This window comes from Salmo salar, unplaced genomic scaffold, assembly GCF_965601325.2.
Source record: "Salmo salar unplaced genomic scaffold, fSalSal1 ptg000664l, whole genome shotgun sequence".
Taxonomy (NCBI): domain Eukaryota; kingdom Metazoa; phylum Chordata; class Actinopteri; order Salmoniformes; family Salmonidae; genus Salmo; species Salmo salar.
In genome coordinates this window covers 318,957-328,477 of record NW_027675456.1, presented here as the reverse complement: position 1 = coordinate 328,477, position 9,521 = coordinate 318,957, and positions in this window count along the sequence as shown.

Genomic DNA, 9,521 nt, shown 5'->3' with positions numbered 1-9,521 from the left:
GTGTGTTTGTGTTGTCGGTGTGTGTGTGTGTGTGTGTCGTCAGTGTGTGTGTGTGTGTGTGTGTGTGTTGTTGGTGTGTGTGTGTGTGTTGTCTGTGTGTGTGTGTGTGTGTGTGTTGTCGGTGTGTGTGTGTTGTCGGTGTGTGTGTGTGTGTGTGTTGTCGGTGTGTGTGTGTATGTTGTCGGTGTGTGTGTGTGTGTTGTCGGTGTGTGTATGTGTGTGTTTTCGTTGTGTGTGTATGTGTTGTCGGTGTGTGTGTTGTCGGTGTGTGTGTGTGTGTGTGTTGTCGGTGTGTGTGTGTGTGTTGTCGGTGTGTGTGTGTGTGTTGTTGGTGTGTGTTGTCGGTGTATGTGTTGTCGGTGTGTGTTTTCGGTGTGTGTGTGTGTGTTGTCGGTGTGTGTGTGTGTGTTGTCGGTGTGTGTGTGTGTGTGTGTGTGTCGTCGGTGTGTGTGTGTGTGTGTGTGTGTGTGTTGTTGGTGTGTATGTGTGTGTTTTCGGTGTGTGTGTGTGTGTTGTCGGTGTGTGTGTGTGTGTGTTGTCGGTGTGTGTGTGTGTTGTTGGTGTGTGTGTGTGTTGTCGGTGTGTGTGTGTTGTCGGTGTGTGTGTGTGTGTGTGTGTGTGTGTGTTGTCGGTGTGTGTGTGTGTTGTCGGTGTGTGTTTGTGTGTGTGTTGTCGGTGTGTGTGTGTGTTGTCGGTGTGTGTGTGTGTGTGTTGTCGGTGTGTGTGTGTGTGTTGTCGGTGTGTGTGTGTGTGTGTGTTGTCGGTGTGTGTGTGTGTTTTGTCGGTGTGTGTGTGTGTGTTGTCGGTGTGTGTGTGTGTGTTGTCGGTGTGTGTGTGTGTTGTCGGTGTGTGTGTCTGTGCTGCCGGTGTGTGTGTGTGTGTGTGTGTGTTGTCGATGTGTGTGTGTTGTCGGTGTGTGTGTTGTCGATGTGTGTGTGTTGTCGGTGTGTGTGTGTGTGTTGTCGGTGTGTTGTCGGTGTGTGTGTGTGTGTGTGTTGTCGGTGTGTGTGTGTTGTCGATGTGTGTGTGTTGTCGGTGTGTGTGTTGTCGGTGTGTGTGTGTTGTCGGTGTGTGTGTGTTGTCGGTGTGTGTGTTGTCGGTGTGTGTGCGTTGTCGGTGTGTGTGTGTGTGTGTGTTGTCGGTGTGTGTGTGTGTTGTCGGTTTGTGTGTGTTGTCGGTGTGATGTCGGTGTGTGTGTGTGTGGTCGGTGTGTGGTCGGTGTGTTGTCGGTGTGTTGTTGGTGTGTGTGTGTGTATGTGTTGTCGGTGTGTGTGTGTGTGTTGTCGGTGTGTGTGTGTGTGTGTTGTCGGTGTGTGTGTGTGTGTTGTCGGTGTCTGTGTGTGTGTTGTTGGTGTGTGTGTGTGTGTTGTCGGTGTGTGTGTGTGTGTGTGTGTGTGTGTGTGTTGTCGGTGTGTGTGTGTGTGTGTTGTCGGTGTGTGTGTGTGTGTTGTCGGTGTGTGTGTGTGTGTGTTGTCGGTGTGTGTGTGTGTTGTCGGTGTGTGTGTGTGTGTTGTCGGTGTGTGTGTGTGTGTGTGTGTGTGTGTGTGTGTGTGTTGTCGGTGTGTGTGTGTGTGTTGTCGGTGTGTGTGTGTGTTGTCGGTGTGTGTGTCTTTGTGTGTTGTCGGTGTGTGTGTGTGTGTGTGTGTGTTGTCGGTGTGTGTGTTGTCGGTGTGTGTGTGTGTGTGTGTTGTCGGTGTGTGTGTGTGTGTGTTGTCGGTGTGTGTGTGTGTTGTCGGTGTGTGTGTGTGTGTTGTCGGTGTGTGTGTGTGTGTGTTGTCGGTGTGTGTGTGTGTGTTTTGTCTGTGTGTGTGTGTGTGTGTGTTGTCGGTGTGTGTGTGTGTGTTGTCGGTGTGTGTGTGTGTGTTGTCGGTGTATGTGTGTGTGTGTTGTCGGTGTGTGTGTGTGTTGTCGGTGTGTGTGTTGTCGATGTGTGTGTGTGTGTTGTCGGTGTGTGTGTGTGTGTTGTCGGTGTATGTGTGTGTGTGTTGTCGGTGTGTGTGTGTGTTGTCGGTGTGTGTGTTGTCGGTGTGTGTGTGTGTGTTGTCGGTGTGTTGTCGGTGTGTGTGTGTGTGTGTGTTGTCGGTGTGTGTGTGTGTGTGTGTGTGTGTTGTCGATGTGTGTGTGTTGTCGGTGTGTGTGTTGTCGGTGTGTGTGTGTTGTCGGTGTGTGTGTGTTGTCGGTGTGTGTGTGTGTGCGTTGTCGGTGTGTGTGTGTGTGTGTGTTGTCGGTGTGTGTGTTGTCGGTTTGTGTGTGTTGTCGGTGTGATGTCGGTGTGTGTGTGTGTGGTCGGTGTGTGGTCGGTGTGTTGTCGGTGTGTTGTCGGTGTGTGTGTGTGTATGTGTTGTCGGTGTGTGTGTGTGTGTTGTCGGTGTGTGTGTGTGTGTGTTGTCGGTGTGTGTTTGTGTGTTGTCGGTGTGTGTGTGTGTGTTGTTGGTGTGTGTGTGTGTGTTGTCGGTGTGTGTGTGTGTGTGTGTGTGTGTTGTCGGTGTGTGTGTGTGTGTGTGAGTGTTGTCGGTGTGTGTGTGTGTGTGTGTTGTCGGTGTGTGTGTGTTGTCGGTGTGTGTGTGTGTTGTCGGTGTGTGTGTGTGTGTGTTGTCGGTGTGTGTGTGTGTGTGTGTGTGTGTGTTGTCGGTGTGTGTGTGTGTGTTGTCGGTGTGTGTGTGTGTTGTCGGTGTGTGTGTGTTTGTGTGTTGTCGGTGTGTGTGTGTGTGTGTGTTGTCGGTGTGTGTGTTGTCGGTGTGTGTGTGTGTGTGTGTTGTCGGTGTGTGTGTGTGTGTTGTCGGTGTGTGTGTGTGTGTGTTGTCGGTGTGTGTGTGTGTGTTGTCGGTGTGTGTGTGTGTGTGTTGTCGGTGTGTGTGTGTGTGTGTTGTCGGTGTGTGTGTGTGTGTGTTTTGTCGGTGTGTTGTCGGTGTGTGTGTGTGTGTGGTCGGTGTGTGGTCGGTGTGTTGTCGGTGTGGTGTCGGTGTGTGTGTGTGTTGTCTGTGTGTGTGTGTGTGTGTTGTAGGTGTGTGTGTGTGTGTTGTCGGTGTGTGTGTGTGTGTTGTCGGTGTATGTGTGTGTGTGTTGTCGGTGTGTGTGTGTGTTGTCGGTGTGTCTGTGTGTTTGTTGTGTGTGTGTGTGTTGTCGGTGTGTGTGTGTGTGTTGTCGGTGTGTGTGTGTGTTGTCGCTGTGTGTGTGTGTTGTCGGTGTGTGTGTGTGTGTTGTCGGTGTGTGTGTGTGTGTGTGTTGTCGGTGTGTGTGTGTGTGTGTGTGTGGTGTCGGTGTGTGTGTGTGTGTTGTCGGTGTGTGTATGTGTGTGTTTTCGGTGTGTGTGTGTGTGTTGTCGGTGTGTGTGTGTGTTGTCGGTGTGTGTGTGTGTTGTTGGTGTGTGTGTTGTCGGTGTGTGTGTGTTGTCAGTGTGTGTGTGTGTGTGTGTGTGTGTGTGTGTTGTCGGTGTGTGTGTGTTGTCGGTGTGTGTGTGTGTGTTGTCGGTGTGTTGTCGGTGTGTGTGTGTTGTCGGTGTGTGTGTGTGTGTGTGTGTTGTCGATGTTTGTGTGTTGTCGGTGTGTGTGTTGTCGGTGTGTGTGTGTTGTCGGTGTGTGTGTGTTGTCGGTGTGTTGTTGGTGTGTGTGTGTGTGTGCGTTGTCGGTGTGTGTGTGTGTGTGTTGTCGGTGTGTGTGTGTGTGTGTTGTCGGTTTGTGTGTGTGTGTTGTCGGTGTGTTGTCGGTGTGTGTGTGTGTGGTCGGTGTGTGGTCGGTGTGTTGTCGGTGTGTGTGTGTGCATGTGTTGTCGGTGTGTGTGTGTGTGTTGTCGGTGTGTGTGTGTGTGTGTTGTCGGTGTGTGTGTGTGTGTGTTGTCGGTGTGTGTGTGTGTTGTTGGTGTGTGTGTGTGTGTGTTGTCGGTGTGTGTGTGTGTGTGTGTGTGTTGTCGGTGTGTGTGTGTGTGTTGTCGGTGTGTGTGTGTGTGTTGTCGGTGTGTGTGTGTGTTGTCGGTGTGTGTGTGTTGTCGGTGTGTGTGTGTGTGTTGTCGGTGTGTGTGTGTGTGTTGTCGGTGTGTGTGTGTGTGTGTGTGTTGTCGGTGTGTGAGTTGTCGGTGTGTGTGTTGTCGGTGTGTGTGTGTGTGTGTGTTGTCGGTGTGTGTGTGTGTGTGTTGTCGGTGTGTGTGTGTGTTGTCGGTGTGTGTGTGTGTGTGTTGTCGGTGTGTGTGTGTGTGTGTGTGTTGTCGGTGTGTGTGTGTGTGTGTGTGTTGTCGGTGTGTGTGTGTGTGTTGTCGGTGTGTTGTCGGTGTGTGTGTGTGTGTGGTTGGTGTGTGGTCGGTGTGTTGTCGGTGTGGTGTCGGTGTGTGTGTGTGTTGTCTGTGTGTGTGTGTGTGTGTGTTGTCGGTGTGTGTGTGTGTGTTGTCGGTGTGTTTGTGTGTGTAGTCGGTGTATGTGTGTGTGTGTTGTCGGTGTGTGTGTGTGTTGTCGGTGTGTCTGTGTGTTTGTTGTGTGTGTGTGTGTTGTCGGTGTGTGTGTGTGTGTTGTCGGTGTGTGTGTGTGTGTGTTGTCGCTGTGTGTGTGTGTTGTCGGTGTGTGTGTGTGTGTTGTCGGTGTGTGTGTGTGTGTGTGTTGTCGGTGTGTGTGTGTGTGTGTTGTCGGTGTGTGTGTGTGTGTTGTCGGTGTGTGTATGTGTGTGTTTTCGGTGTGTGTGTGTGTGTTGTCGGTGTGTGTGTGTGTGTGTTGTCGGTGTGTGTGTGTGTTGTTGGTGTGTGTGTGTGTTGTCGGTGTGTGTGTGTTGTCGGTGTGTGTGTGTGTGTGTGTGTTGTCGGTGTGTGTGTGTGTGTGTGTGTGTGTTGTCGGTGTGTGTGTGTGTTGTCGGTGTGTGTTTGTGTGTGTGTTGTCGGTGTGTGTGTGTGTTGTCGGTGTCTGTGTGTGTGTGTTGTCGGTGTGTGTGTGTGTTGTCGGTGTGTGTGTGTGTGTGTGTGTTGTCGGTGTGTGTGTGTGTTTTGTCGGTGTGTGTGTGTGTGTTGTCGGTGTGTGTGTGTGTGTTGTCGGTGTGTGTGTGTGTTGTCGGTGTGTGTGTGTGTGTTGCCGGTGTGTGTGTGTGTGTGTGTGTGTTGTCGATGTGTGTGTGTTGTCGGTGTGTGTGTTGTCGGTGTGTGTGTGTTGTCGGTGTGTGTGTGTATGTGTTGTCGGTGTGTTGTCGGTGTGTGTGTGTGTTGTCGGTGTGTTGTCGGTGTGTGTGTGTGTTGTCGGTGTGTGTGTGTGTGTTTGTTGTCGATGTGTGTGTGTTGTCGGTGTGTGTGTTGTCGGTGTGTGTGTGTTGTCGGTGTGTGTGTGTTGTCGGTGTGTTGTCGGTGTGTGTGTGTGTGTGCGTTGTCGGTGTGTGTGTGTGTGTGTGTGTTGTCGGTGTGTGTGTGTGTGTTGTCGGTTTGTGTGTGTGTGTTGTCGGTGTGTTGTCGGTGTGTGTCTGTGTGGTCGGTGTGTGGTCGGTGTGTTGTCGGTGTGTTGTCGGTGTGTGTGTGTGTATGTGTTGTCGGTGTGTGTGTGTGTGTTGTCGGTGTGTGTGTGTGTGTTGTCGGTGTGTGTGTGAGTGTGTGTGTGTTGTCGGTGTGTGTGTGTGTTGTCGGTGTGTGTGTGTGTGTTGTCGGTGTGTGTGTGTGTGTGTGTTGTCGGTGTGTGTGTGTGTTTTGTCGGTGTGTGTGTGTGTGTGTTGTCGGTGTGTGTGTGTGTGTTGTCGGTGTGTGTGTGTTGTCGGTGTGTGTGTGTGTGTTGCCGGTGTGTGTGTGTGTGTGTGTGTGTTGTCGATGTGTGTGTGTTGTCGGTGTGTGTGTTGTCGGTGTGTGTGTGTTGTCGGTGTGTGTGTGTGTGTTGTCGGTGTGTTGTCGGTGTGTGTGTGTGTGTGTGTTGTCGGTGTGTGTGTGTGTGTGTGTGTTGTCGATGTGTGTGTGTTGTCGGTGTGTGTGTTGTCGGTGTGTGTGTGTTGTCGGTGTGTGTGTGTTGTCGGTGTGTTGTCGGTGTGTGTGTATGTGTGCGTTGTCGGTGTGTGTGTGTGTGTGTGTGTGTTGTCGGTGTGTGTGTGTGTGTTGTCGGTTTGTGTGTGTGTGTTGTCGGTGTGTTGTCGGTGTGTGTGTGTGTGGTCGGTGTGTGGTCGGTGTGTTGTCGGTGTGTTGTCGGTGTGTGTGTATGTGTTGTCGGTGTGTGTGTGTGTGTTGTCGGTGTGTGTGTGTGTGTGTTGTCGGTGTGTGTGTGTGTGTAGTCGGTGTGTGTGTGTGTGTTGTCGGTGTGTGTGTGTGTGTTGTCGGTGTGTGTGTGTGTGTGTGTGTGTGTTGTCGGTGTGTGTGTGTGTGTGTGTGTGTGTTGTCGGTGTGTGTGTGTTGTCGGTGTGTGTGTGTGTTGTCGGTGTGTGTGTGTGTGTTGTCGGTGTGTGTGTGTGTGTGTGTGTGTGTGTGTTGTCGGTGTGTGTGTGTGTGTTGTCGGTGTGTGTGTGTGTGTTGTCGGTGTGTGTGTGTGTGTGTGTTGTCGGTGTGTGTGTGTGTTTGTGTTGTCGGTGTGTGTGTTGTCGGTGTGTGTGTTGTCGGTGTGTGTGTGTGTGTGTTGTCGGTGTGTGTGTGTGTGTGTGTGTTGTCGGTGTGTGTGTGTGTTGTCGGTGTGTGTGTGTGTGTTGTCGGTGTGTGTGTGTGTGTGTGTTGTCGGTGTGTGTGTGTGTGTTGTCGGTGTGTGTGTGTGTGTGTGTGTGTTGTCGGTGTGTTGTCGGTGTGTGTGTGTGTGTGTGGTCGGTGTGTGGTCGGTGTGTTGTCGGTGTGGTGTCGGTGTGTGTGTGTGTTGTCTGTGTGTGTGTGTGTGTGTGTTGTCGGTGTGTCTGTGTGTGTTGTCGGTGTGTGTGTGTGTGTTGTCGGTGTATGTGTGTGTGTGTTGTCGGTGTGTGTGTGTGTTGTCGGTGTGTCTGTGTGTTTGTTGTGTGTGTGTGTGTTGTCGGTGTGTGTGTGTTGTCGGTGTGTGTGTGTGTGTGTTGTCGGTGTGTGTGTGTGTGTTGTCGGTGTGTGTGTGTGTGTTGTCGGTGTGTGTGTGTGTGTGTGTTGTCGGTTTGTGTGTGTGTGTGTGTGTGTGTTGTCGGTGTTTGTGTGTGTGTGTGTGTGTTGTCGGTGTGTGTGTATGTGTTGTCGGTGTGTGTGTGTGTGTTGTCGGTGTGTGTGTGTGTGTGTGTGTTGGCGGTGTGTGTGTGTGTGTGTGTGTTGTCGGTGTGTGTGTGTGTGTGTTGTCGGTGTGTGTGTGTGTGTTGTCGGTGTGTGTGTGTGTGTTGTCGGTGTGTGTGTGTGTGTGTGTTGTCGGTGTGTGTGTTGTCGGTGTGTGTGTTGTCGGTGTGTGTGTGTGTGTGTGGTCGGTTTGTGGTCGGTGTGTTGTCGGTGTGTGTGTGTGTTGTCTGTGTGTGTGTGTGTGTGTGTTGTCGGTGTGTGTGTGTGTGTTGTCGGTGTATGTGTGTGTGTGTTGTCGGTGTGTGTGTGTGTGTGTTGTCGGTGTGTCTGTGTGTTTGTTGTGTGTGTGTGTGTTGTTGGTGTGTGTGTGTGTGTTGTCGGTGTGTGTGTGTGTGTGTGTGTTGTCGGTGTGTGTGTGTGTGTTGTCGGTGTGTGTGTGTGTGTTGTCGGTGTGTGTGTGTGTGTGTGTTGTCGGTGTGTGTGTGTGTGTGTGTGTTGTCGGTGTGTGTGTGTGTGTTGTCGGTGTGTGTGTGTGTGTGTGTGTGTGTGTGTGTGTGTGTGTTGTCGGTGTGTGTGTGTGTGTTGTCGGTGTGTGTGTGTGTTGTCGGTGTGTGTGTGTTTGTGTGTTGTCGGTGTGTGTGTGTGTGTGTGTGTGTTGTCGGTGTGTGTGTTGTCGGTGTGTGTGTGTGTGTGTGTGTGTGTTGTCGGTGTGTGTGTGTGTGTGTTGTCGGTGTGTGTGTGTGTTGTCGGTGTGTGTGTGTGTGTTGTCGGTGTGTGTGTGTGTGTGTTGACGGTGTGTGTGTGTGTGTGTTGTCGGTGTGTGTGTGTGTGTGTGTTGTCGGTGTGTTGTCGGTGTGTGTGTGTGTGTGTGGTCGGTGTGTGGTCGGTGTGTTGTCGGTGTGGTGTCGGTGTGTGTGTGTGTTGTCTGTGTGTGTGTGTGTGTGTGTGTGTTGTCGGTGTGTGTGTATGTGTTGTCGGTGTGTGTGTGTTGTCGGTGTGTGTGTGTGTGTGTGTGTTGGCGGTGTGTGTGTGTGTGTTGTCGGTGTGTGTGTGTGTGTGTGTGTTGTCGGTGTGTGTGTGTGTGTTGTCGGTGTGTGTGTGTGTGTTGTCGGTGTGTGTGTGTGTGTTGTCGGTGTGTGTGTTGTCGGTGTGTGTGTGTGTGTGTTGTCGGTGTGTGTGTGTGTGTGTTGTCGGTGTGTGTGTGTGTTGTCGGTGTGTGTGTGTGTGTTGTCGGTGTGTGTGTGTGTGTGTTGTCGGTATGTGTGTGTGTGTTGTCGGTGTGTGTGTGTGTGTGTGTTGTCGGTGTGTTGTCGGTGTGTGTGTGTGTGTGTGGTCGGTGTGTGGTCGGTGTGTTGTCGGTGTGGTGTCGGTGTGTGTGTGTGTTGTCTGTGTGTGTGTGTGTGTGTGTTGTCGGTGTGTGTGTGTGTTGTCGGTGTGTGTGTGTGTGTTGTCGGTGTGTGTGTGTGTGTTGCCGGTGTGTGTGTGTGTGTGTGTGTGTTGTCGATGTGTGTGTGTTGTCGGTGTGTGTGTTGTCGGTGTGTGTGTGTTGTCGGTGTGTGTGTGTGTGTTGTCGGTGTGTTGTCGGTGTGTGTGTGTGTTGTCGGTGTGTGTGTGTGTGTTTGTTGTCGATGTGTGTGTGTTGTCGGTGTGTGTGTTGTCGGTGTGTGTGTGTTGTCGGTGTGTGTGTGTTGTCGGTGTGTTGTCGGTGTGTGTGTGTGTGTGTGCGTTGTCGGTGTGTGTGTGTGTGTGTGTGTGTGTTGTCGGTGTGTGTGTGTTGTCGGTTTGTGTGTGTGTGTTGTCGGTGTGTTGTCGGTGTGTGTCTGTGTGGTCGGTGTGTGGTCGGTGTGTGTGTGTGTATGTGTTGTCGGTGTGTGTGTGTGTGTTGTCGGTGTGTGTGTGTGTGTTGTCGGTGTGTGTGTGAGTGTGTGTGTGTTGTCGGTGTGTGTGTGTGTTGTCGGTGTGTGTATTGTGTGTTGTCGGTGTGTGTGTGTGTGTGTGTTGTCGGTGTGTGTGTGTGTTTTGTCGGTGTGTGTGTGTGTGTGTTGTCGGTGTGTGTGTGTTGTCGGTGTGTGTGTGTTGTCGGTGTGTGTGTGTGTGTTGCCGATGTGTGTGTGTGTGTGTGTGTTGTCGATGTGTGTGTGTTGTCGGTGTGTGTGTTGTCGGTGTGTGTGTGTTGTCGGTGTGTGTGTGTGTGTTGTCGGTGTGTTGTCGGTGTGTGTGTGTGTGTGTGTTGTCGGTGTGTGTGTGTGTTGTCGGTGTGTGTGTGTTTGTGTGTTGTCGGTGTGTGTGTGTGTGTGTGTGTGTTGTCGGTGTGTGTGTTGTCGGTGTGTGTGTGTGTGTGTGTGTGTGTGTGTGTTGTCGGTGTGTGT